General features: G+C 36.8%; 2 long non-coding RNA genes across 4 annotated transcripts in view; one reads left to right on the top strand and one right to left on the bottom strand.

Annotated features, from left to right (window-relative positions):
* LOC111096765 overlaps window positions 1-27,910 on the bottom strand; it is a 72,162-nt gene that overhangs the window by 43,880 nt on the left and 372 nt on the right. For 2 of the 3 annotated variants that reach the window (XR_005362477.1, XR_005362476.1), the window contains exon 2: window positions 13,935-13,986. The exons of the other annotated variant lie outside the window; for it this stretch is intronic. This is a non-coding gene — a long non-coding RNA (uncharacterized LOC111096765). The remainder of the gene's footprint in view (window positions 1-13,934; window positions 13,987-27,910) is intronic. 3 annotated transcript variants of the gene reach the window in all.
* LOC102153788 lies at window positions 7,785-22,912 on the top strand. The gene is made up of 5 exons (XR_005362475.1): window positions 7,785-8,114; window positions 15,851-15,942; window positions 17,115-17,180; window positions 19,120-19,183; window positions 22,514-22,912. It is a non-coding gene; the product is annotated as an uncharacterized LOC102153788 (long non-coding RNA).

The following is a 27,910-nucleotide window of genomic DNA, read 5'->3' as shown; positions in this document are numbered from 1 at the left end:
AGCCTAAGATAATTTGTGCCAATAATAAAAAGGCGATCATATTAGGAAGCTTTTAGCAACAAAAACTGTCAGGCAAAGCAAGGGAAGCTTGCCTCTCTTTCCTAGAAGACAAGAATGTGTGCTTTCCAGGTGATGCTAACAGCATCCTGGGATGAGAGAGGAAGCTTATGTGAGGTCAGAGCCTACACCTACTGGGGCCATGCAAAAGAACCTAGGAAAAGGAAGCTAAGCACTAGTTGTAGCAGGCATGCTGCTTATACTCAATTACCTGTCAGGGCATCAAACAATGTTTTTCATGATTTTTAAAAAGATTTTATTTATTTATTATTTATTTATTTCAGAGAGAGACAAAGAGAACAAGCAGGGCAGAGGGAGAGAGAAAAAGAAGCAGACTCCCCACTGAGCAGGGAACCTGATGCAGGGCTAAATCCCAGGACTTAGAGATCACTACTTGAGCAAAGGCAGATGCTTACCCAAGAGCTTACCCAGAGCTACCCAGGCGCCTCTCTTATACATGATTTAAGGTCATTGGAACCTTCTTGAAACCTGAAGCTAAAAGCATTCTAACACATAATTTAATTCTCATGGCAACTCAATGAAGCATAAACTAACACAATCCCCACTTACAGATGATGAAACCTGGGCAAAGAGATTGAAAAACTTGCCTAAAGGCATACAATTGTTAGATGTTGGAGCCAGGATTTTAAACAAGAGCATATGAATCCAGAGGTCATAATCTTATTCCCTATACTATCCCGTCTCAGGACCAATGTAAGCAACATCCTTCTAGTGATGAGTAAGTTCAGATCTAACACTATTTACTAATTATAAACCTAGTGATGTCAAAAACAATAATTTTATGCTTGACTTCTAGACTGCCACTTTTGAAGAAGATAATGACCACCAGAATGATGTCAGTAATGATGGTAATAGCTGATGTTTTGCATATTTAAAAAATATTTTATTTATTTGAGAAAGCGTGTGTGCATGAGCAGGGAGGAGGAGCAGACAGAGAGGGAGAAGCAAACTCCCTGCTGAGCAGAAAGCCCAACCAGGGCTTGATCCCAGGGCCCTGGGACCTTGACCTGAACTGAAAGCAGATGCTTAACCAATTGAGCCACCCAAGCACTGCTTTTTTCAAATTTTATAATGTTTATAATCCCTTTATAAAAGTTGATTTACTTAGTCTTTCCCAAAACCTTATAAGGTTATTATTCTCTCCATGTTAGAAATAAATATGCTGAGGCACAGTAAAATTAATGCCTACATTCTCTGGCATCCAGAGCAATCATGTCCAGAGCACTGTGTCCAGAGTTTTGCAGTCATTATCTTGAATTGTTTCCATATCCCAATGACAATGAAAAAAAAATGTTATCGCCATTTTGTGGATAAGGAAACCTAAGCACTGAGTTTAGTAACTTGAAGAACACATAGCTTGTAAACATAAGAGTTAAATTCAAACCATTCTGTCCCTCTCCAAGTCTCCTCCTTTACTGCCTCAAGATTCCATGAATATGGATCATGAAGTACAGGAATCTTGGGAACCTGGGCTTTGGCCTTCTGGACTCTGCTTTGGAAAAAACCCACTTCTCAGCCTCACTTGGGAGAGCAGGCACTCTGAGCTGTAGAAAGTGCATCTTCCACTGATCCTTACTTATATGGAGATCCCTGAAGGCTGGCTCTCAGAGGGAGAGCCCTGAACAGTTTTAATCAAATTGGACATGTGGGGAGATGAGCTTTCCTTGTGGTATTTCTATATTTCTTCCTCTGGCTCCAGGTTACACACAGAATCACAATGGCGCAAGTCAACATTTCTATGAAGGGAAGAAAAAGGTCAGTAGAATTGCTTCTGTATTTCCAAAGGTCTGTGGCTTAGACAAGTTTTTATTCTGCGCTCATCTGATCTGTGTCAGCTCACCTCCTCTGTGGATGTGCACTGCCAGGTTGGTGGCCAATATTTGCTTTCACAAGACTGTTTCTTAGTGAGCAGAGATTTAGTGCAGCAAAAGAAATTTGTGTTGCCGAACCCATGCTGACACTGTTTCCCATCTATAAACCTTTCAACCTGTTAGAATCTGGGGAATGAACCTCAAAAATTATCTGCCATGACTAATAAAGCTGGAATTTGCATCATTCTGGGGTCTTAATTATTCTTTGATTGTTTGGGAAATTTTCATGTAAAAGGGAAGATCATATCTTAAAGAGTAGAATCCTAGAGTAGTGCTAGAAGGAACCTTACAGATGATTCAGCCTTTCTTTTAATATTTTTTTAAATTTTTTATTTATTTATGATAGTCACAGAGAGAGAGAGAGAGAGAGAGAGAGAGAGGCAGAGACATAGGCAGAGGGAGAAGCAGGCTCCATGCACCGGGAGCCTGATGTGGGATTCGATCCCGGGTCTCCAGGATCGCACCCTGGGCCAAAGGCAGGCGCCAAACTGCTGCGCCACCCAGGGATCCCTGATTCAGCCTTTCACTCTAAATACAGACAAAATGAATCTCAGAGAAGTGAAGTGTCTTGTTTGAATCACTGAATTACACAGGCTATTTTAATCAGATATTAGCTAAGATTCAAGGACTAGCCATTGGTCATCCTCTTTCAAGTATATTATATTGTACTTTCTGTTGTTCTATAAATAATTATGTATATAATCCAAATACCTACTTGTTTGTTCGCTGAATAATATGATAGGCTTAGGTAACATGTGAAAGAGAGTGCATTGTCAATGAATTGAGTAGAATAAGAGCAAAGAGAAGGACAATAGGGCATACACAGTATGGTCAACCACAATTTGTTCTTTCTCTATCTTTCTCTCATTCTCTCCTTGCCTGTCTGTCTCTCTTTCCTGCTCACTTTTACAAGAAATACCTCAATTATCTAAAAATCACTTATTCTGATGTTTTAACCTGAAGAACATAGTTGAATATTAAGGTTAAAACACCAATAATCATAAACTTTATATAATGAAATCAAACTTTCACGTATACCTAGCTAATTTTATTAGACCAACAAGTGAACTATCTTGGGTATCCTACCTGCTTATCAAAGCCCACTAGAGGTGTATGTTTAACTAGAGGTGCAGACAATATTAGCTACTAGCAAGAGGAGAAAAGAAATTTGAAGTAGTAGTGGGCAGTACAACACTTGTAAGAAAGCCCAATACAGGACCAAATTACCCTAAGATATAGGGTAGTCTCATGCAGTATGTGAAGATAGGCAGTCCCTTCCTCTGTAATAAGGTATTTTATGATTACATAAAAACTCATGTTTGTGACATTAAGCATGCATTACCAAGATTTAAACTGTGATGTTTGGGTTATGTTTAAGAAGGCAGGAAAGTAGCTTCTTCCCACTCGTCTCTAAAAAAAATTAAAAAATAAAAAGAGAGAGAGAGAGAGAGAATCACTGTCATTTACTTAGAAAAATTTAGGGATCCCTGGGTGGCGCAGCGGTTTAGCACCTGCCTTTGGCCCAGGGCGCGATCCTGGAGACCCAGGATCGAATCCCACATTGGGCTCCCGGTGCATGGAGCCTGCTTCTCCCTCTGCCTGTGTCTCTGCCTCTCTCTCTCTGTGTGACTATAATAAATAAATAAAAATTAAAAAAAAGAAAAATTTAAACTTTTTCAGATTGCTGAATTTTTGGTTATTGCTGCACTGATATAACACTAAATAGTGTTGAGTCCTCAGAAAAATCGAAGGGCTGAAAAAGAAGATATCTGATGAGACTCTTTATCTCTTGGATATGGGGGAAAATGTATATTAAGGCTCTTTTATGGTTAAATTTAAGGAAGAACATAGTTCTTCTCATACCTCCTCCTTCAGTGCAATTCTCTCCCCATCAGTCTCCACCTCCAATCCCTTTCTGTGCCCACTACATCAGCAGGTCCTGACTTGCCCAAACCCAGTGGTAGGAGTTTGGGAACATTGTATTAGAAAGGTGACTTTCTTTTTAGCAAAAATCTCTGATTTCTGAGAGAGATTTCCATTCTCCTGCTTTAGGACCACAAATAAATGTCATATTTTGAAAAAAAAAGTGTGAGTGTGTAACTCAAATGAATACAAATTAAGGACTCAGTTCATTACTATGTGAAATACAATGATGCTCTATTGATAAAATATTAAACTTATAATGTTTGTATTGGATTCTCCTGAAGTTTCTTGAGGTTGACTCCATAACTCAGTTATGCAGTTTTCTTAACCTCAAACTTAATTTTTGTGGGTGAAGAGAGAGAAGCCCTTAGGTTTTTTTGGAGTTTCCTGGAAGGACAGAAGCTTATGAAGATATTTATTTATTTTATTTTTTTTAAAGTTTATTTATTTATTTACGATAGTCACACAGAGAGAGAGAGAGAGAGAGAGAGACAGAGAGACAGAGACACAGGCAGAGAGAGAAGCAGGCTCCATGCACCGGGAGCCCGATGTGGGATTCAATCCCGGGTCTCCAGGATCGCGCCCTGAGCCAAAGGCAGGCGCCAAACCACTGCGCCACCCAGGGATCCCTTATGAAGATATTTAAATTCTCCAATTCACACCAGTGTCTAAATTCTCCAATTCACACTGGAAAAAAAAAAAAAAAAAGGTTAAGGCTTTAAGAGGATTCTGGGAAGATGGTGAAAAAGCACCAAGACAACAATTGGATTAGCAGAATCTAATGGATTACTTCAGAACTCTGGAGTTAATTGAAGCCTTCCAACTTCCAAGGGAAGCCTCTAGTGGTGAATTGTTATTTCAGTCAATTTCAGCTCTAAACACAGGAGGAACTGTCCATCTCCCACCCTTCAGTCCGTTGGCAGGCAGCTGTGTACATGCTCCTGGAGCAGCTTGCACATCGTTTACAGGAGTTAAGGTGTGCAATAAGGATGTGGTCCTCCAAATAGCAGGGATTTGCATTCCAACTGCTGATTGTTACTTCTAGTGTGGAAGTTCCAGACAAAAGAGATGGGCAGTCATTGTTGCACTCCACTCCCATGGTTGTAAGCCTTTCATCTTCAGGCTAAAGCAATTTCTGGGGGATTTATAAGAAAGGCACCCTTTTCCTCCTCTTTCATTTTTCTCTTTTTGGGTGTCAGATATTAAAGAACAGGACACTGAAAATCAACCACATATATGAGGGAGATTCAGAAGTCACCCCACATGTCCATAAGAAGGTGCAGTCTCAGAAAAGACCCAAGAAGACCTTAAGTTTACACTTCAAGCTAATGCTCTGCATAGAAACATAAAGACTACACCCATAGAAACAAACAAAACACAACACCCAATCTTGGGAAAGGGGAAGAATCAGACTTCTAGAGTTAACATATTATTAAATTCAAATGCTCAGTTTTCAACAACAAAAAGTCATACAAAGAAGCAGGGAAGTATAGCCCATTAAAAACAAAAAATAAACCAACATAAATGTCCCTGAGAAAGACCAAATAGTGTACCTACCAAACATTTTCCAGAATAGACTATATGGTATTTTATAAATTAAATCTTAGTAGAGTTTAAGATAGACTTCATTCAAAGTAACCCCTCTAGCTAAAATGGGATGACATTCACTAATGGAAGAAAAACTGGAAAATTTAAAATTTTATAGAAATTAAACAACATACTTAAAAAGAAATGAATCAAAGAAGAAATGATGGAAATTAGAAAGTACTTTAAAATGAAAATGAAAACACAATATATTAAAACTTACAGGGTAAAAAGAAGGCACTGCTAAGGGGGAAACTTATGGCTATAACTGCTTACATTAAAAAACAACCAAAAAAAAACAAAAAACAAAAAACAAAAAGATCCTTGAATAAACTACCATCTCTACAACTCAGTAAACTCAAAAAAGAACAAACTAAATGCAAAACTAGCTAAAGAAAAGAAATTTATACTTCAAAAAAACTGAAAGCAGAGTCTTGAAGAGATATTTTATGCCTGTGTTCATAGCAGCATTATTCACAATAGCTAAATCATGGAAGTAACCTAAGTGCCCATCAACAGATTAAGGGATAAACAAAAAGGTATATATACAATGGGTTGTTATTCAGTCTTAAGAAGGAAGAAAATTTTGACATATGCTACACATGAATGAACTTTAAAGACACTATACTAAGTGAAATAAACCAATAGCAAATTACTATATAATTCTACTTACAGGATGCATGTACAGTAGTCAAAATCATAGAGACAGTAGAATGGTGGCTACTAGCAAATGAAAGGGAGAGGGAAATGGGAAGTTTGGTTTTTGGGTATGGAGTTTCACTGTTGCAAGATGAAGAGTCTGGAGATGAATGAGGATGATGGTTGCACAACAGTGTTCATAACTGTGCTTAATAGCACTGAGTTCTATACATTTAAAAATGGTTGATATGACAAATATTAGGTTATGTGTATTATACTCTAATCTCTCTTTTTTTTTTAATCTCTTATTTTTTAAAAAGATTTCATTTATTTATTCATGAGACACACAGAGAGAGAGGCAGAGATAAGGACAGAGGGAGAAGCAGGCTCCCTGTGGGGAGCCTGATGTGGGACTTGATCCCTGGACAGGGATCAGGACTGAGACAAAGGCAGACGCTCAACTGCTGAGTCGCCCAGGTGTCCCCTATACTATAATTTTTTAAAGTGAAAGAAAACCATTATTTAATTTTTTAAAAAAGTTTAAGCCTTTCTATTCTGGCTCCATCAAATGCCAGAGATAGAGGAAGTCTTAATCCAAACCTGCCATTTTATAGATGAGATCATTGAATGAAAAATAAGAAACCACTCAAAACAGAATCTATATGAACCATAATCTAGATGCTCAGTACTATAATGATTATTATAAAGTATGTAATAGGCTTATAAGACATACTCTTACACTTATAAAACTTAAAAGTCTAGTTACTCATTGTTACTCCATTTAACCCAATAAATAACAGAGTATCTCATGGTATTGATAGTAAGGGTCATATAATATCATAGTATTAATGCAAAATATCATAAAACCTGCTTTTGTAAATAAAGTTTTATTGGAACACAGACATACTCAAGTATTTATGTATCATCTATGACTACTTTTTCATTATAACCATGAAGTTGAGTAGTTGCCATAGAGACTACATATCCCCCAAACCTAAAATATAGCACTTCACAAAAAAGTTTACCAACTCTGGCTTAGAGAAAAATTTCAGCAAAATTTTGAAAGGCCTTAGAGAAGAGCTGAAAACCAAGATAGGTATGAAATATTGGTGACTTTTGGAGAGAATAGAGAGAACATGCCTAAGAAGGAAACAAAATAAATGAAGTCATGGAGTAAAAAACAGATATGGGATAGAGATTTCTGGATGAGAAGGAGCAGGTTTCTAATGGACAGGAGGAGACAGGTCCTATGGAGCCAGATTACAGAGAGCCCTAAGCGGGCAGAAAAGTATGGACTATACAGGTGAGAAAAAAAAAAAACCGGAAAGATTTGGGGTATGTGAATGACACGAGGAAAGTCATGTTTAGAGAAGTTTAGTCTGACTGTGATAGAAAGTGGGATATAGAGCTGAAAGCCACTCTGATCACTTCTCTACCAGAACTGGAGAGATTTGTGATTTCTAGTCCAAACTTTCATCTTAATAATGGTAAGATCATACTCCAGAGAGGGGAAAAGGTAAGATAATTTGCTATCATCTACTCTTCTGCAATTTATTGGAAACTACTGCATTTCTGATGTTCCATGGTCTGCTTTTGGGGTGGTTGGTCCCCAACTAAGAGGCCCTCTCTGTGATCTCATGGGAACTCATAATTGTTGGTTAATCGTCTCCAGGGAGGGCCATTTGGAGGAGATGAAATCATCATCATTTGACCAAGTCTGATGTGAAATTCCTTTTAAAACAGATTAGTAAGGGAGGAGGAAGGAGAATGAAAGAATAAAAGAAAATGACAGTTTACTGTAGCTGTAGCAAGAGAGAAGCTGTCTCTCACATGGTGACATTGACCTCAAGCCAGCTCTTCAGGGAATGGAGAGAATAAATTACCAGGATATGATTTTAGAAGTGATATCCCAGTTGAGACAGGAGGTCTTTGCAATTAGAAGGTCATTTGTGTGGTTAACAATGTTGCCACAGCCCCAATACTGCTTTCTCTCCAGCCACGGTAGAGAAAATCATCCAAGTAAGTGTGGGTTATTATTTTTTTAAAGGAAAGCTGAAGAGCATTTACTTAGTCCTTAGTGGTGTAGCAGGCAATGTGGAATATCTTTCATCTAAATGAAAAATTGGAAACATAACTTTTATGCCTAGATACTATCAGGGAAATCAAGATATTAATATACAGGCTGAGAGAAAATGAAGCTGAAATGAATTTTCTCCTTTTATTTAATGGCTGAGGTTGGGATTTTTTTTCCAGTGGAAAAGTAAACCACACGCAATTTCTTTTAGCTAATTGTAACCGAGGCTGTTCATAAACTTCTAATGTATTTCAGAGTACCTAACATTGTGCTGGAGTATAAAAAGTGCTTTCAAATGCCAGCACTTTGCTAGATGGTTTATAATCCTTACTCTGTTAGACCATTGGTCAAGCCAAGAGACATTTATGGAGTGGCTACTATGGAAAAGTGTCTCCCCCATGCATTATTTATTAAAGAATATGTGCATTTTAAACACTGTGAGCCCTGCTGAGGTAGAAAGATGTTGGACCAGATCTGCAAACCCTCAAATCCTCTATTGTCCATCTGACCCCTGTAAGGGTTTGAGAATCTGAGATGCTGAGCACAGATGCTGGGCTAATTTAAGTCATATTTCCTTCTATAGGGCTCTTCACTAACAGCCTACCAAGGTATCCCTGGCTCCTTCTCTCCTTAGCTCCTCCATGTCTATAACTTCCGGTGCAAAAGAAAGGCAAGAAAGTATGGACACAAGTCTTGTGACAGAGGAGACAGGGTGTCATAGTTGGGAACTGGGAGGATTATACTACCTTAGAGCCTGATTCTTAGAAGATATTTAATGTGATGGGATGACACATCTGTTCACCAACCCCAATGACCACTACATATGAAAGCCAATCTCCTAGTTTTCGCACACAGAGCCAATTTTGAGCACTGGGACAGTACTGCTCTGAACTACTCAGGCTTTCTCACTGGGCAATGAGCTTGACTACGGATGTACACCAGTGTCTGATGAGGCTATGACTAAGTACTAAATATGGATACAGAGAAGGAGAATGTCTCATCAGTGTCCCTAAAAGGCAGACAGGTAAATGGCTCTGGTACTTCAAAGACTAAAGACATACATGGCTAAGTTTGAAAGGAAAAAACAAATTAATATATACTCATTTATATAATGGCTTGGCTACAGAACTCATTAAATTCAATCACTACAAAACTCAGTGGCCCTTCCACTCTTCAGGTCATGACTGGTGGAGTTCAACAACGAGCTGCAAGAAAGCTTTTGCAGGAAAAGGACATGATTGCATATCTCTTACATCTAGAACTGGAATATGAACAGTGGAGGTGGGGATGAGCATGAACAAATGTCATCCCACTATCATATTTTGATTCACGTGATTCACATATTTCATAGCATCAAGTGTCTTTTAGAGCTTCTTAAAGCCTGGCGCACCCATGCTCTGTTATCTCTGTGGTAAATGACATGTTGGAATTTGTGTTTTCTTTCAAGAAGATCTGGATTCAAACCCAGTTTTGCTGCTTTCTCACCGTTTGACTTTGTGCCAGTTCCTTTCCAAACTTAAGTATTCTCACAAGTCAGGTGAGACTATTATAATACTTAATATTAGGGTTGTGGGTATGAAGATCAAACAGGTTTAGTTAGATACATAAAGATGGCTCATTGTGAATGTTAATCCTTTCAATACCTTGGTAGGGGGGATCCCTGGGTGGCTCATCAGTTTAGCGCCTGCCTTCGGCCTAGGGCATGTTCCGGGATCAAGTCCCGCATTGGGCTCCCTTCATGGAGCCTGCTTCTCCCTCTTCCCGTGTCTGTGCCTCTCTCTCTCTCTCTCTCTCTCTCTCTCTCTCTCCTCTCATGAATAAATAAATAAAATATTTTTTTAAAAATACTCTGGTAGGGTAAGAAGCAGATGGTAGAGTGGCAAAATCACTTGACTTGCTGCTAGAAGACAGTTAACTTGTGTGTGGCCTTGGATAAAGCAGGGAGGTTCTCTGTGCCTCAAATCTCCTGGCTGAAAAATGAGAGGGGTCATTTTAGAAAAAGCATATGAATATCTTCAAAGAGGTATATACCACAGAAAGTAGCATAGAAAAGAGATTTTGTTAGAAAGGGAAAAGGCATCTTTCAAAATCTACCTGAAATTTTTGCTAAGATCAGGCCTTTACCTTAGGGAGATAAAAAAAAAAAATGAATATATATATATATATATATATATATATATATATTCATTCAGTACATAGCCTAATAACAATGTGACTACAAACTATAAATAGTCCATATAAATAGTCCAAACAAATGTACCTTAATATTAAGGATAATGTCTATCTATAATTTATGAGCATATATCATGACCAAAACTGAGCTGGTGCTTTATACAAAGCATATTTTTTCTCTCAAAAGAGCCTGTATTCGGATGAGGAAAGAGAGTTGCAGATATGTTAAGTTTCCAGGTCCCACAAATCGGAAATAGAGGAAATGGAATTCTAATCCAGGTTTCTTTGGTTCAAATTGGAGTCTCCCCTACAGCAAGACATTTCTTGTATCCAAATCAGTGTTAGCCTTTCAATTTGATAGTGTTAAGAAACAACACCTATTCAATCAGTTCCTGCAGTCAGAATCTAAATCTTTCTTGGTATTCCTTTCAGAATTTGCTCCCAGCAGCACATAAAAGAAATCCCTCTCATTAATTTTTAACCATGGCCTGTTTAAAGTCCAAATGTTTTTATAACTTCAGATTTCACACTTATCAGAATTAATTCCACTTATCATTTTAATTGTGAAAAACCAAAACCATGTTTAAAGACACACTTTTGCCGTAATGGAGAATTGTTGAAACAACATGCTTTGTTTTGAAGGTAATCGCAAAAAGCAGTCCCAGAAATGGCTCACGCCACTGAAATGACTGTAGGCCTGCTAACTTGAGTGCTTTGACCATAAAGTGAACTTTTTTTAAGGCCTTCATACTGGTATGGATTTTAAAAAAATAGCCTCAGTGCCTCATTAAATTCCTTACCACCACCACTCTTAAATATATTCCATACCTAAGGTGTGAGATCACTGCATTGGTCGAATAGATACACCAACACAGAAAAGAGTAGAATAGAAGAACATATAGAATCTCTCTCATCTCTTTGGTTATGTTTCTAAATTACTTTGGGATCAATGGTTTTAATCAGCAGTATGTTTTTCTCCTAGAAAACCTAATCTGGAACCCCCCTGTTGAGAACCAGTTGCTGTGTATGTTGATGTGGAACTGAGGACTCAGAGCTTGACCCATTTGTCTTTTCTAGTTGTGACAGGCAGATCAAAGAAAACATTCATGGTACCCAGAAGGATTTGCAGATGGAATTTAAAAACATTTATGAGATCATTCAGGGGTTTTCTTAGATGTTTTTAAGGAAGATTTCCTTGTATACCATATCATAAACTGTTATCTTCATTTTGTCACTTGAAATGGTTTACTTCTAAGGTCTCTTCCAATTCTAATCATCCCAGGTTTCATGGATGATTCCACCCAGAAAGTGAGGTGAGAAATCTTTAGTGATGGGCTTTCCTATACATAGTTTTATTTCATTGGGAGTATGCTAAAAGGCATATTGCATATTCTGAGGAAGGTGGAATTCAGGTAACTTTCTTCTTCATTATCTCCATACCAGCTCCTTCTAATGATGAATCCATGGAAGTCTTTTTTAAAAAAATATCTATCCATTTCTTTGTGTCTTCCTCAATTTCTTTCATCAGTGTTCTATAGTTTTCAGAGTACAAATCTTTTACCTCTTTAGTTAGGTTTATTCCTAGTTATCTTATCATTTTTGGCACAAGTATAAACAAGATCAATTCCTTTATTTCTTTTTCTGCTGCTTAAATGTTAGTATATAGAAATGCAACAGACTTTTGTGCATTGATTTTATATCCTGTGACTTTGCTGAATTCCTGTACCAGTTCTAGCAATTTTTTGGTGAAGTCTTTTAGGTTTTTTAAGTAGAATATCATGTCATTTGCAGAGAATGAAACTGACTTCTTTGCCAATTTGGATGCCTTTTACTTCTTTTTGTTGTCTGCTGAGGCTAGAACTTCCAGCACTAAGTTGAACAGTGGTAAGAGTGGACATCCCTGTCGTGTTCCTGACCTTAGGGGAAAAGCTCTCAGCTTTTTCCCCAGTGAGGGTATTTGCTGTGGGGCTTTCATATATGGCTCTTATTATGCTGAGGTATATTTCCTCTATGTCTACATTGTGGAGTTTTGTTTTGTTTTTTTTTATCAAGAATGGATACTGTATTTTGTCAAATGCTTTTCCTGCATCTATTGAGAGGATCAGATGGTTCTTATCCTTTTCTTTTACTGATGTGGTGTATCATATTGATTGATTTGCAGATGTTGAACCACCCCTGCAGCCCAGGAATAAATCCCACTTGGTCATGGTGAATAATCCTTTTAATGTACTGTTGGATCCTATTAGCTAGTAGCTTGTTGAGAATTTTTGCATCCATGTTCATCAGGGATATTGATCTATAATTCTTCTTTTTAGTAGGATCTTTGGTTTTGATATCAAGGTAATGCTGGTTTTATACAGTGAATTTGGAGGTTTTACTTCAATTTCTATTTTTGAAAGTTTCAGAAGAATAGATATTAATTCTTCTTTAAATGTTTGGTAGAATTCTGCTGGGAAGCCATGCATCCCTAGATTCTTGTTTGTTGGAAGATTTTTTATTACTGATTCCATTTCTTTTCTGGTTTTGAGTCTATTCAGGTTTTCCATTTCTTCCTGTTTCAGTTTTGGTAGGTTTATATGTTTCTAGGAATTTATCCATTTCTTCCAGATTATCTAATTTGTTGCCATACAATAATTGCTCAAAATATTCTCTTATAGTATATAGAAATTTGTATTTCTTTGGTGTTAGTTGTGATCTTGGATTGGAAGAACAAATATTGTTAAAATGTCTATGCTACCCAAAGCAATCTACATGTCAGTGCAACCCCTATCAAAATACCGCCAGCATTTTTTCACAGAGCTGGAACAAACAATTCTAAAATTTGTATGGAACGACAAAAGACCTTGAATAGCAAAAATAATGTTGAAAAAGAAAACCAAAACTGGAGGCATCACAATAACAGACTTTACGCTGTGTTACAAAGCTGAAATTATCAAAACAGTATGGTACCTGCATGAAAATAGACACATAGGTCAATGAAAAAGAATAGAGAATCCAGAAATGGATCCTCAACTCTATGGTCAACTAATCTTTGACAAAGCAGGAAAGAATGTCCAGTGGAAAAAAGACAGTCTTTTCAATACATGGTGTTGGGAGTATTGGATAGCCACATGAGTAAGAATGAAATTGGACCACTTTCTTACTTACACCAAACACAAAAATATGAAAGGCCTAAATGTGAGACAGGAATCTATCAAAATCCTAGAGGAGAATTTCTGATAAAAGTTTTATATGGAATAAGACAAAATCCTGAGGAAGACAGCACAATGGCATATAGATGCTATAGTACTAACCAGAGAACGCTTTGTAGTAGAGAGGATAGTTGAGCAGACTTACTAAAGAGAAGGTGAAGTGACCTGATAAGTCCTACCTTGGCAGTGTTTCAACAGATTCATTTGTTCATATTTTGTTAATAATATTGTAAAATTATTATTGTTTGCCAATTTATAGTCAAAAATATAAAATATTGATAAACAAGTATATTTTTGATTCCTTATTCTATTTCTAAAAAGTGTGTATGTATATATATATATATTTTTTTCTTTTTCCTAAATGTCTTTCAAAAGAAGGCAGAGTCATTAGTAAACCCATACCTGCCTCATTTTTGCAAGGGAAGGAAACTTGGAGACAAAATTCTGCAAGCCCCTATGGGAATCAATAAAGTTTAAAAGATAAAATTAAACAATCTGATTAAAATTTTTATGAAGAGAAGTGAATTTTTATTGAGAACTAAATACACATTACCACTTCACTCTTTATTACCGATTCTCTTGCCATTTCTTTGTCTCCTTTTCTTGCACATAAAGTTATGAATATGATAGTACTAACTCAACAATTCATGAGGATTTAGTGCAACAAACATTGTAAATTAGTCAAAATGAAGAGAAAAAACCATTTGATTGTTTTTGTTGTGGTTGCTCAAATTCATGCTAAATGAATTTAACCACTTAAAACATCTACCTATCTAATCTCTCAATCCTCAGTTTCTTCATGTGTAAAACAGTTAACAACTCTTTCCTAGGATAACTGTGAGGAGTGATGAGATTACAAACATGAAGAAGAAACAACAGCTGACACATAATCAGTCCTGCATCCATGGTAGCAGCTATTGTATCTATAACTTACACATATTAAAATTCATGCTGGATAAAGGGAAAGAGGTAGGAGTCAGGCTATGACTTATTTTACATTGCTACCTTGGGTTTTGGAAAATGAAATACTATCACTAGTAACAAAATGACTTTACTACTGAATTCCTTAAGAAATACAAAGGCAATAGAGGCTAAAGTCAAGCTAAGTATACTACCAACTCTTTTTAAGAAAGGAAATAAAAGATAGATAGATAGATAGATAGATAGATAGATAGATAGATAGACATGCAATATACATTTGACACGCTATCCCAAATCATTTTGCAAAAGTTTCTAATATACTTTGTCTTTTGTTCTCAGGAATGTGATACATATAAAAATTATATATTGGTATCTCCAATTATCAAGGTATCACATGTTTTTTTTAAAAACATAATATGGAAAGCAGAATAAATTATAAAAGACATTTGTAAATTACATAGAAATTTCCTATCAAGAAATAAAAGAATACTTCTATTACATAGTTCCTTCCAGTCTTTTTTATAGTTTCATTACTTGAATGAATACTCTCTATGAAATGTTGGTATCCCTAATTTTACTTAAATCATACTTTCAGCACATTGTAGAAATTGGAAAAAACAATAAATAACTATACAATTGCCCTTTTATTATCCCAACATTTTTTTAAAAATTCAGGTAATAGAAGCCCTTTTCACATGACTCTTGTTCTCAAACCCTCTTGCTAAGGAATTGGGGGATTAATTACATATCCGATGAGCACAAAATGAGGGTCCCTATATTGTGGTAGTCCTATGGGATGGAGAAATACAAACTATTTAGAGAAAAACACAACTTCAGCTAAATACAAAAAATAAAAGTTTTAGATTTAGGGTAGGGATACTTCTGAAGGTGAAAAGGAGGGAGGAATGGAGAAGGAAGCAAGAAAAGCAGAGTCATAAAACAGTGTTTTTCACACTGAGCGTTGTGATTTATCAGCATTTATCAAGAAAATGAGAATTAATAGAAGAGAAAATATTAGAGAGCATTGCATTGAATACTGGTAAATATTGTCTATGAAATTTTATTTGTTATATTATGTACTCTATCATGATGGAGATGCATTTCTGACTGTGAATATTTGGGGGGAGCAGAAATGTTTAAAAAACACTGTTAAATTACTAAAACTTTGGTCTTTGCATAGTTACTGCAGTCCACTGAGTCTAATACCTTAACTTTATAGAAGTTTCAGATCCAGAGAAGATTTATTTGCTCAAGGTTATAGAACACAGAGAGTCAGAGCCTGATTCCACTCCACTGCCCTTTTCACACTACACTAAATATTAAGTTATGAATTGTACCTTTTTTCTCTCAAACTCACAATTTGTTCCATATCCAATCCTTGTTCATTTCCCTTTCAGATTATTTTTAGTTCTACTGAAAGCCTGTTGACTAATTGGAGTCACCTGTGTCTTGTTTGTCACACTGAATGAAGGATTTGGACAAAGCCATGGTATGGAGACAGAACTAAAATTATGGTTTCCGATTCAATGTCATTTGCATGTCTAGCCCTACAGTGTTTTTATAATCTTATCATAAATATAGTCAGTGTCAAATTGTGTGGTGATTATACAAAAAACAAAAATACTCTATGTGCCAAGAGAACATTCTCAGGTATTATGCCTTTAAGTTAAAATTTATCGAAATAAAATGAGCGGGGGTGAAGGGGGGGATTGACGCACAATGCAGTTTGCATTCTTCAGAAGCCTTGCTCGATAAGTACTGAGTTTTGATCGATTGATACAGTGTCATATTTGACTAAAGAGGTGGGAAGTTGCTACTGTCGCTTTGTGCTGGATGGCAGCAGAATGCACTATTGATTTTATATGTTGGATGGGTTGTCAGTGTATAGTGCATTGTTGATTTTGACTTTTATAGCCAACATGTTTCCTTTAATTGGATCATTTGTAAAAGAGAGGAGGGGACCTGTTCTCCTTTGACAGTGACTGATTACAATCATTTCATGTTTGTCAATATTTGATAAACCCACTGTTACCCAACAACATGGCTGCCTTTATGCATTTGTTCATTCTGGTTCCATTTCTCTATTTACCCCAGCATTACTTGCGACTGATCTTCCCCAATTCTCACTCACAATTCACTGCTATATATACTCTTTCAGCAACAGACAGTCAATTTTTTCTTAAGTTTACCAAACAAGTCCCTTCTGACAATAACAACCAATCTATTTCCCAACATTCTCTTTGGTCTCCAGCCCCTACGGATCCTCTTTCCTTTGACAATTGTTACGAACTGTCAAGTTATGCAAGATATTACAAATATCCACCATGAATCTAAGTAGTTGTCTTATGCTTTAAGCTCTCAGATCCTAATATTTCCTAGAGGAAAGAATAATCCATTGTTATCCATCATCTTTGCTCTCTCAATATTGGGATTATTCCATACCTGTGAATGATAGCCTATAAATTTGAATTGGGTGGAGACCATGGTCCTTATAATCTCATTTGTTCCTAGAAAGTACCATTTTATGTAATTAAGAGTAACTGTGAAATGGTGTTCTGTTCTTACATGTTCATTTATTTGACAGCTGCAAATTTTAACTTTTGTACTTTACAGAAAGAGAAAGGTTACCAATTTGGTTGTTGTCTGTGTTCTTTTATACAGTAAGAATCTTCCCATCCCCCGTTTTCACCTAAGTTCCTTAGACTCAGACTTGGAAATGTTTCTGAGGTAAGTAAAATGCTTTTGAGGTAAAAACATATATATGTATATTTGGAACAGGAATCTTAGTGGAAAAAAAGGCTAGATTGCAATTAAGAGGTCTGAATCACAGTTCTGTGGACCTTGAGCAAGTCATTCAACTTATCAGTGCCAGAATTTATTCACCTGTAAATTATGAAGGCTATATTAAATAGCTTTGAAGATCTCTTCTATGGTTCCTCACAATTCCATAGTTTCACTTTTGAGACTTCAGTGCTTCCTGACAGAAGCTTACAAGGCAACCTATGTATTTTTCAGAAAGAGTCTTTCAAAAGTAGGCAGATAATTCAGGAAAATTGAGGTATCCTACTGTTCACTCTCTGGACAAATGTTGCCAGACTGCCTCTACATGTTCTCCAAGTAATGATGGATGATAATACTGCTACCCTTTTTTTTCCTGTATTCTACAAATCATATGCCTTGTTGACAGGTTTTCCTATTTGTGACAAGGATGAGTGTTTCAGAGACCAATTCTTTTTAATTAGAGGATTCTGACAGCACTTGGTCAAATATAGCATATTGGTTATTTGCAGGTACAAATATTCACAGTAACTTCATTGACATGAAAAAACCAATACAGCTGGAATTAGTGAGATTCAAAGGAAGATATTGGCTGTATGGGAAAAAAATACAAAAATGCTTCTTTGTAGGCATTTTGTATTATATACAAGGAGACATTTTCATTTATTTAGGATATTTGGAAATCTAGAGTAATATTATTAGAACAAATGTTGTGCGAACTAGGATTTCATATACAATGTAACTATTGTCATATTTAAGATCTAAACCAACTTTATTAAAGATAGACTGGAGTCTGAACTGAGTGGGGGAACAAATTAGAAATAGTTTTATTTCCTTTTTCTGGTTATTACCTTCAATTTTGCTGTTAAATTTATCTTCTCATGTCTTAAAACATAGGAGGCTGCTTCTAGAATGAACAGGTCATTTTTTGTAGATAAAACTCAATTCTTTCCATTAGGGACCTCTGTAGTGGTAAATGGGGCCTGCTTCTGAATACCACTCTCTTTCTACTTCCTCTTTTTTTCTCCTTTAGTGGGTTGATTCCTAAGAAACTGATAGAGAAGATCAAGTATTTCTTACTTAATTGTGAACCTATAGAAAACCTATGTGTAGTGGGCATTCAAGTTGTGGTTCAGAGTGGTACGTGTTAAGTCTTATAAGAGATAAGTTTTCTGATGTGGAGAATGTCCTCTATGGCTTAGCTTCTCATTATTTCTTTTCATTCTAATTTTTTTTTTAATTTTTATTTATTTACTTATGATAGTCCCAGAGGGAGAGAGAGAGACAGAGACACAGGCAGAGGGAGAAGCAGGCTCCATGCACCGGGAGCCTGATATGGGATTCGATCCCGGGTCTCCAGGATCGTGCCCTGGGCCAAAGGCAGGCGCCAAACCACTGCGCCACCCAGGGATCCCATTTCTTTTCATTCTAAGTCTTGGTAATATACAAGGTATTTTACTGTTGGGGAATCCTCCAATATCAGAGGTGCCTTTTGAGTTAAATACATGCAAGTCCCTTCAAGCCTGTGTATGCTTGATGCATACAATTGTTCAAGGGAAATTTACTTTATACACCTTTGCTACTTCAGTGATATGAATGCATGGATGTCCCTTCTTTTTGTCTACAGATTCTAATTCTTTTTCACCTGCTCAAATAGTTCCAAGGTCACATCAGCTAGAATGATGTCTTAATAGATGCTTAACCAGGTAATGAGAATCAGTTTTCTGGCAGATACCACCAAGCTCTACAAAGAATTGTATATTGATATTGAAACACTCCCCCCCCCCCCAACAGGGAGAGAAAAGAAAAAGTCATAACATTATCTTCCAAGATTGTTATCTCAAAGTTAAGTAAATTTTCTTGAATTCTTCATCTTCCTTATATATAGCCTGAGTTCTGAGAAAGAGAACTGAGCTCTAGAGGAACGTGCACTGCATCAAGACTTTAGAATGGTATGTACTTGGGATTTGTTTTCAGCTCTGTGATTTTGATTTTAATCTAACAGGAGTGGAACATTCCATTCAATATCATTCTACATAATCTGGATTTGTGCTGCATTAAGAGACTCTGAATGTACTAAAAACTTCTCTTTGTTCTTGAAATGGCCAAATCACAGATTTATGAATAATCTGAGATTTAAACTGAAACCACTAGATAATTTTTTAGACAAAAAACAAACATTATTTGCTTAGGTGCCAGAAATTTCACCCCCCATAGCTTTAGTACCATCAGTGCAAATGTCAAGATAGCAAAAAAGGCAAATGATATCTTAACATTATAATAAAAGCAGAGATCTGCCATCCATGCTTTGAGAGTCAGCTGCCTGTTATAACTACACTTGGCCAGGTCAGAGAAAGCCAAGGATTAGAAACCGTAGCATTTAATTATTCAAAGTTATATGAAACATTCCACTTATAGTTGGGTGGGTTGAAGAAAGCAAGATTGGATGCCATGCCAATATCTAACACTCTATGGTCCTTACATTGTGCTGCATACTTTTAGAGAGAGAATGGTAAAGAGAATCCAAAAGAAGTACAAGAAATAATATTAACATTTCAGAAGGCATAGGTCCCTCAGAACATTCCCAATACCATGTATGTCAAAATTCACAAAGGGGTGTTATAGAAAAATGTGTATCATATTCATTTATGTCAAAGAGAGAAAGAGTGTGGACCAGTAGAAGTCATGAAAGTGCAGAGAGAAGAAATTATTCCCAAGCAGGTCAGCTTCCAGACCTGGGGCACACTGTGTTTACTGCTGTTATATCTATAAAGGACACATCAGCCAAAGCCTGGTATTCAAAACACAAGGCAGGCAGGGAATTCTCTCCAGCCTTATTGTGCAATGTTGTTGGCTTTATTTTTCCCTTTCTTCTTTTTTCTGCTTTTAAGGGTTTCAGTCATTTTTATTCATTTCAACAGCAGGTGTGAAATAGTAGGCTGTCATCTGCCTTTTTGTACTGCTGTGGGCCAAAATTATAAATGGGTTGACATTAATGGCAGTCCAGAATTTAGTGCTGTATTGGTAGATGGTATTGAAAATGTTTTGATATGACAGATGGAATGCCCACTGCTGAAACTTCGGTTAGACTTTAGCTGGCTACATCTGGCAGAGACTTTTTTATGTTTTGCTGTTGGTATTCAGTTTTTAAGGCATTTCTTCATTTTTACACTCCATTCTTCTTTCTCTCTTTTCTCTGATGTTTAATTTTCTCTGTCTTTTTTCTTTGTCTCCAATTTTTGGCAGGACCAAGAGCTAATGGAGAGTAAGGATGGTCTCCCTCAACTAGAAAGAGCAGGGCTTGAGTAAGAAGAACTGAGACTTCTTATTCTTTATCAAACTTCCTCAAGAAGGAAATGCCCAAGGCATCAGATATCTTCTCCAATGTATGCAGGGTCCTACTCTACACACCACACACACACACACACACACACACACACACACACACATCTGGTTAAAGTAAACATCAGGAGAGCTCTGGCAGGCAGAATTCTCTAAACTCGGCTGGATAGGTTACTTTGCAGAAAAATAACAGTGTTCCACATTTAAATAAGTTTGTGAAATGCTGGTTAAACAAAGATGAATGAATTTCTTTTCCATAGAACTCCTCAGAGTCTTTGAAGAATGATTTTCAATGCATATTTTCTTTCAGTCACTAAGGTCCCTAGGTTGTTACTTCTTAGGGTCTCTTAGTTAATTTTACTTATCCATGGAAAGATTTGTCCTGTTAGACCAGACAAATGTTGACCTTAACCACTTTATCCCAAAGACTATCTTCCTCACATTAGTTTCCGTAAGAGTTTCAGAGATACATCTTTTTTTTCCCCTTCCTTGTGAACTCTGTACTTGCTCACACACATTTTTCTCAATTGTGTAAGGTGGGCTGTGATACTAGGCTGCCGCAAGTGCAAAATTTCCTACTACCTAAGTTTTTAGAGACTTCAATTTGAAGTCACAGTATAGAGCTCATTTCTGAAAATTTAGGATGATAGCTTACTCCTGCCTTAAAAATAAGAGATAACTTTGCTTTTACTTTTTGAAATGTCTCTGTAAAATTTACTTTATTGTTTCTCTTGAAAATATCTTTTCCTGTATTGTTAGTAGCAAATACCTTTTTGTGTAAAATTTATCAGTTCTTTAAATATTTGTATCTTTCATTATGAAAAAAAATGGAAATTGTTCTGACAATCCTAATATCTATATCCAACATAGACTGGTTCACATGAAATAGGATAACACTTTGTTCTACAGGAGTGGAAAACATAAGGTAGATGGTTAGAAGGGAAATCGCCACTTAGATGCTTGAGAGAGGGGATATTAAGTATATAATAAGGAGGATGGAGACTATATGAAAATGTCAAATAGCACATCACCTGTAGAAAACAAAGAACTATGTGTAGTGTTCTGACACCACTGAAGAACAATTAGTTTATGTTAACTGTGAAGGAGTAAAGAATTCACAGAGATTGAATTTGAGCTGGACCCTGAGAATGAATAGACATGACCTGGGTGTAGAAGGGTATTTCAGGCAGCAGAAACAGCTAGAAGGAAAAAAACACCCAGAGGCATGAAGATATATTGTGTTTGGAAATTTTCAAGGAGTCTGGTTAGGATAAAATATCATGTATACAGGTAGAGTGGGGTTAAGCTTTGGAGTCCTAATCCTAAAAGCTGAATTCAGGCCACAATGTGAAGGCAATGGATTGCTGGGGAGATTGGGTTTTATTCTGCAGGTGGAGTTAAACTAAAATGAGTATAGAAGCAGGTAGGTCTCATGTGCAGATACATATCTGATTGAGGGTTCTGAAATGGAAACAATAAAAAATGAATTGAAACTAATTTATTGGAGCAAGAACAAGATGTTGAATGTCTGTAAATTATAGTAAACCTTGATTTATTTGTGACTTGGATAACTCTTTTACATTGCATTGTATTCTCTTTTGTCTTTAGATGTTTTCCCACAGTGTCCCTATATTTAATATGTAAGTTTTATGAAATTTTAGTCCTAATATGATGTATTTATATTGGAAATTTAGGAAGCCTCGCATGAATGTAAGCAATATACTGGATTCCGTGATGTCAGAAACATCTTGTATATCTCAGAATTTTCCAGAGCAGTTGGTTTATGTCATAAAAAACTAAACTAAAACACCATAGGGCAAAGGTAAAATAGTTGGATGAGCCCTCTGAGAATAAGAATCTCCAAATTGGTAGTGAACATCATATTTGGCATGTATATTGCTTGTGAGAATTATATAATACTCTGTCCAATTATCATGCAGAAAGGACACACAATTGGAAGAAGGAAGGAAATGAACTAATGGTGCAACAGAAAAACTTCAACTTATCTGAGAATTTTGTCACCAAAATGTGTTTTATGAAGATGAGCATCTTGCAGTGAACCAAGTTTTCTGTAAATCTGAAAGCCACGCTAGTCTCAGTCCTCCTTAAGGCATACCTAGTAAAGGAGGATTATCATGCCTTATCTGTTTTACATCGGAAATCTTAGGCAACAAAAATAGGGAACCAAACAAAGGCTGTAAGTCATCATCTAATTCTATTAAGTTTCTTGACAATTGTTTCATCTTCAGTGATGGTATGTTGTTATTACGAGTATTTCTTTGAACTTTTGGGGGCTGGCATTTCTATGAAATTGTAACAGAAGGTGGAGACTGTACATTCAGTGAATATTCAGAATGCTATGGGAAAATAATGGAAAAACCATCTGCTTTGCATCATCTTTAAGGCTTCACAGAATATGACATTTGTACTGAATTTTAAAATATGAATTGAGTTTTTCCAGATGGACAAAGGGAGGGAATAGTGAATTTCTTGAAGGTTTAATGTGGTGTGTTCTAAAAAGAATGAATAATGGGGAGACTGGGTAACTCAGTCCATTAAGTGTCCAAATCTTGATCTCAGCTCAGGTCTTAATCTCAGGGTTGTGAGTTCAAGTCCTGTGTTAGGCTCCATGCTAGGCATGGAGCCTACCTAATAAAAATAAAAATAAAAATAAAAATAAAAGTTTTATTTTATAAAAATAAATATAAAAATTAAAAAAAAGCAATGGAGCAGCTAAGCAAGGCTTAAAAAAATTAGGTGGGAGCCATGTTAAGACTAAGCACATCTGCCAACATGTCTGTTGGAATGTTTCTCTGGAAGCCATAAGATGGCCTTGGGGATTTTAACCACTGATGTGACATGGTAGCAAATTTTGTGTAGCATGTGGAACAGTTGCACATGACTATAGAAACTTTACTATTTGATATACACAATTATAAATATAGCACCATCGTTTATCTGGTAGAATGTTCTCTTATTCCAGACTTACTACAAGATAAAACAATAAAAGAACCACTTGACAATAACAAAACAAATCAATCATGATGCTAATTGTCATCGTCTATGGGTTCTTGAAGGGAAAATGATGACTTTAGAATATCTCTAAAATATGCATAACAATCTTTCAATACATTAAATTTGATTAAATTCAACATTTTTTGAGTGTGTAACCATATGATGGGCATTGTGCTACAGGCCAGCAATAAAATACTGAAAAGGACACAGTCCTTACCACCAAATAATTTCAATCTATTGGTACAACCAGGTGAATGACTAGAAAATCTTCAACCCCGTATAGTAAAGCTATAATAAGGATGAATAAATGGAACCCCAGGGAGAGCTGTGTGTCCCTGTTTTCTTTACTTTTTTGTGGGGGAAGGGAGTTGGAAAAGTGAGACTTGAAGGGTTATTCTAAAGATTGGTAACACTAATAAGCTAATAATAAAAATTTAAATTGTATTAGTTTGTTAGGGGTGTCATATCAAAATACAATAGACTGGGTGGATTAAATAATAGAAATGTATTTTGTCACCATTCTGGAGGCTGCAAATCCAAAATTAAGATGTCCACAAGTATGGTTTCTCCTGAGGCTTCTTCTCTACTACGTTTACAGATGGCCACGTTTTCGTTTTGCCAACTTGTTTTTCTCTGTGCATTCCGAGTGTCTCCTCCTCTTCTTATAAGGACTTCTGTTCTCCTGATTAGGAGCCTACCTTTATGACCTCATTTAACCTTAATTACCTCTTTAAAAGCCATACCTCCAACTATAGTCACAATATGAGTTAAGGCTTCAACATATGAATTTTGTGGGAACACAATTCATTAACAAAAGAAATCAGATATTTCTTTCTTATGTCTCATTTCATTAAAGTTTAACTCAGTGACTGGACAGCTAAGTTGATAAACTAATTCAGGCAAAGATGTTAACAAGTAACACAAATTTAATGTATAATCTCTCCTGTCAGTATTTTCTAAAAAATGGGGTTCTTTACATTTGGCTTCTAATGTGAGAGCTCCTGGCTTTAGGATAAACTGAGGCAGAAGGCAATTTAAGGCAAAGGATGGATTCTGATGATACCCCAAATTCACCTACCTTATGAGCAATCACCTGAGAGTTTATGCAAAGAGCCAGTCCCACAGTCACGTGCTGTTCTGACAGAAAAAATTACAACGCATGGGCTCCATGCTTCCTTGTTCTGGGATGTTGTGATGGCCTGCATACTATTTATCCAGAGATTTGCAATGGAAAAACATATACACAAATACACACATAGACATGAACAACACTAGCTGAAGACAGATTCTCTGTGCTTCTTTCCTAGGTGTTGGGTTGTCACATGCTCACAGAAAATACTCCTAGGCTAAATAGCTGGGTTGAGGGCTGGCTAGCTGTGGGTGGAAAGTCCTGTATATGGAGAAGGGTGGAGAGATAGAACCAGAATTCCTCACCTGCTAACAGATAGCAAGTGTCCCCCAGACTGATCTTAAGGGTCACTGAGGTTCTGGGAACCTGTTTGGGGTGTAGCGCAAAGGCTTGGTAGTTTGTATCAGAGCAGCATGTTTCCATTGATTTACCAGTTAGGGTTCTGGCTGCAATGTCATTTGAATAAAGACTAACATCTTCTCAATTGTAGATTATAAAACCAGGTTCTTAGGAATTGTGGATTGAATTAGGTAAACTTGCACTGAGAAGTAGTTAAGGGGACAAATGGAAATAGGAGTGGTCTCTTTTATGGATTGGCCCTCCCCTCTAGCAATTTAAAACCTGCCCATCAACCCTAGATGAACTTAGGACCCACTTCCACTAACATTGTGCCTCATCTCCATAGCCTCTGAATCTGCAGAATAGCTCTTAAACCCTGATGACCCACAAACTACTTAATTTCCAGTATAAATATGCCTACACAATTGGACATAGTTTTCTGTGAGGCAGGAGTCATATGTTTCTCTTTTTTAAAATATTTTATCTATTCATGAGAGACTGAGAAGGAGAGAGAGAGGCAGAGACATGGGCAGGGGGAGAAGCAGGCTCCACGCAGGGAGCCTGACGTGGGACTCAATCCCGGATTCCGGGATCATGCCCTGAGCCGAAGGCAGACACTCAACCGCTGAGCCACCCAGGCATTCCCATATGTTTATTTTATTGGCATCCCCACTGGGCATAATATTTTGCCTGACATGTGGTGATCCATTCATTTATACAGGCATTCAACATGTATTTATTAGGCACCTACTATTTGCCAGACACTCTTTTAGACTCTGGGTTTCCAGAGTTGAATAAAAAATTCAAGTTTCCCATTGTCACGGAACTTACCAGGAATGCTTGACTAATTGAGCTTTATGAGGTTTCCTGTGTGCTAATGTCAGTGCTGCATTCTATAAGATCTAACGTTTTCAATTTACAGCTAAGAAAGTAAGCGAAGGATAGCAAGACTTGCTTTTTGATGTTTGCACAATCCAATTCCTGCTTTCTTTCCTTTAGCACATGACAAAACGAAGGGGCCTCCCAGGGGCAGAAAGAATCCATCACAAGGGACCTGGAGTTATGTTGGAAAGAATTCCGACCAAAGAGATTTATGAGGCAGTATAGTCACTGCTCAGGGGAGGGGAAGGTAGTGCTATAGCTTAAGATGTTTAAAACCTGGCTGCAAGAGAAGCAGGAAAATGCACCACGGGGAACAATTCCCTGCCAGGTTCTGAGGGATGGAAAAATGACTTAATGGCACTTTCACTGTCTTAACTTAGGTGATTTTTTTTCTAGTAAGCAGACATCTTCTATAATTCCCTTTGTAAATAGACTCATGATATAGATGTGCCTTTTTCTTATGTGACTTATACAAACCATTATTGTTGCTATTGTTGGCTCACAAAGAGTTGGAAGTTCATGATTAAGTGATGAAATGGACTACAAAGGCTAAAGTGAAAATCATTTCTTCACTCAAGTCCTGGGTCAAATCATGCCCCATGCCCCATTCTAGAGGGCAAGAGACACTCCAAGGTTTTAAAACTCAAAGGCTCAAAGAGTAAAAAAAAAAAAAAAAAAAAGTGGAAGGGATACTACAAGTTATCTATTTGACATTTAATGTCAAAGGGCTGGAGGTTTTCATTAAAGCATCTATGGATAGAAGTAGGTCATTGGAGATGGAAGGACCATACTTATTACAGGGTCCCTGGACACCTGACTCCAGGTTTTTTTTCAACACTATAGCCCTCGTGTGCTTTTTCAATTCTGCTAGAACATCCTCCAGTGCTTCTAGTGCACAAGTCAATATCCCCAACAGCAGTTTGTACTAACAGCTCAGGTGCTGTTGGTACTTCTCAGCGTGGCTAGTCTGAGATGAAGCTGAAGTCCTTCCTCATTCAGAGAAAAGCAAAACAAAACAAGGAACAACAACAAAAGACTTTCCAAGACAAAGAGGCCAATACTATTTGCTAAATTAGTTTGAATTCCAACAAAATGCTTTGTGTATTCCACCCGTTTGGGCTTAGAATGAATTGCTTTGTGCACCATCTTTTTTTATGTGGATTTTCTGTGACCATTTCCTGTGTCTCTCTGGTGACCTCAGCATGGTAGAGGCTGGATAGGTACATAGTAGATTATGGGAAGAACATTATTTTTGATCCTGGAGAAACTGACTAGAAATACAAAGCAATCTGGGTGAGAGTTCTGTGGGTGGATCTATCAAATCTTCAGGGGACAGTAACATTTTCATGAAATCTAAATTGTTACAAATCATAGAGAAAAATACATTTTTACAGTTCACTTTAATATAGCAGGAATAAACCTTATACCATGCTTGGTAAAGAGCATGTGTGTATGCAAACACATATGCATTCACACAGACAGCAGAATAATCACACCTATAAGCATAGCTGCAAAAATGCTAAGCAGAACTTTAGCAAATTAAATTCTGTACCATATAAGAAGAATGATATGTCATGGCCAAATAACATTTTCTCCAGGTGTGCAAGATGGGTTCAACTAGGGTGCCTAGGTGGCTCAGTACATGAAGTATCTGACTCTGGATTTCAGCTCAGGTCATGATCTCAGGGTTGTGAGACTGACTCAGGGTTGTGTCATGCTCCGCACTAGGTGGGGAGCCTAGTTAAGATTCTCTCTCCCTTAAAAAAAAAAAAAGATTCTCTCTCCCTCACCACCTTCTCTAAAAAGAAAGAAAGAAAAGAAAAAAAAAAAAGATGGATTCACCTGGTAGCACAGGAATTAATATAATTTCTCCCATCAATAGGTCAAAAGGAAGACAAAAACCTAACAGATTAACCTAATAGATGCCAAAGTGCGTTTCACAAAGTTAAAATCTATTTGCTTTTAAAGTAAA

Source organism: Canis lupus, chromosome 7 (assembly GCF_011100685.1).
Source record: "Canis lupus familiaris isolate Mischka breed German Shepherd chromosome 7, alternate assembly UU_Cfam_GSD_1.0, whole genome shotgun sequence".
Lineage (NCBI taxonomy): Eukaryota > Metazoa > Chordata > Mammalia > Carnivora > Canidae > Canis > Canis lupus.
Note: the sequence above shows the minus strand (reverse complement) of the source record. Positions and strands in the feature narration are given on the sequence as shown.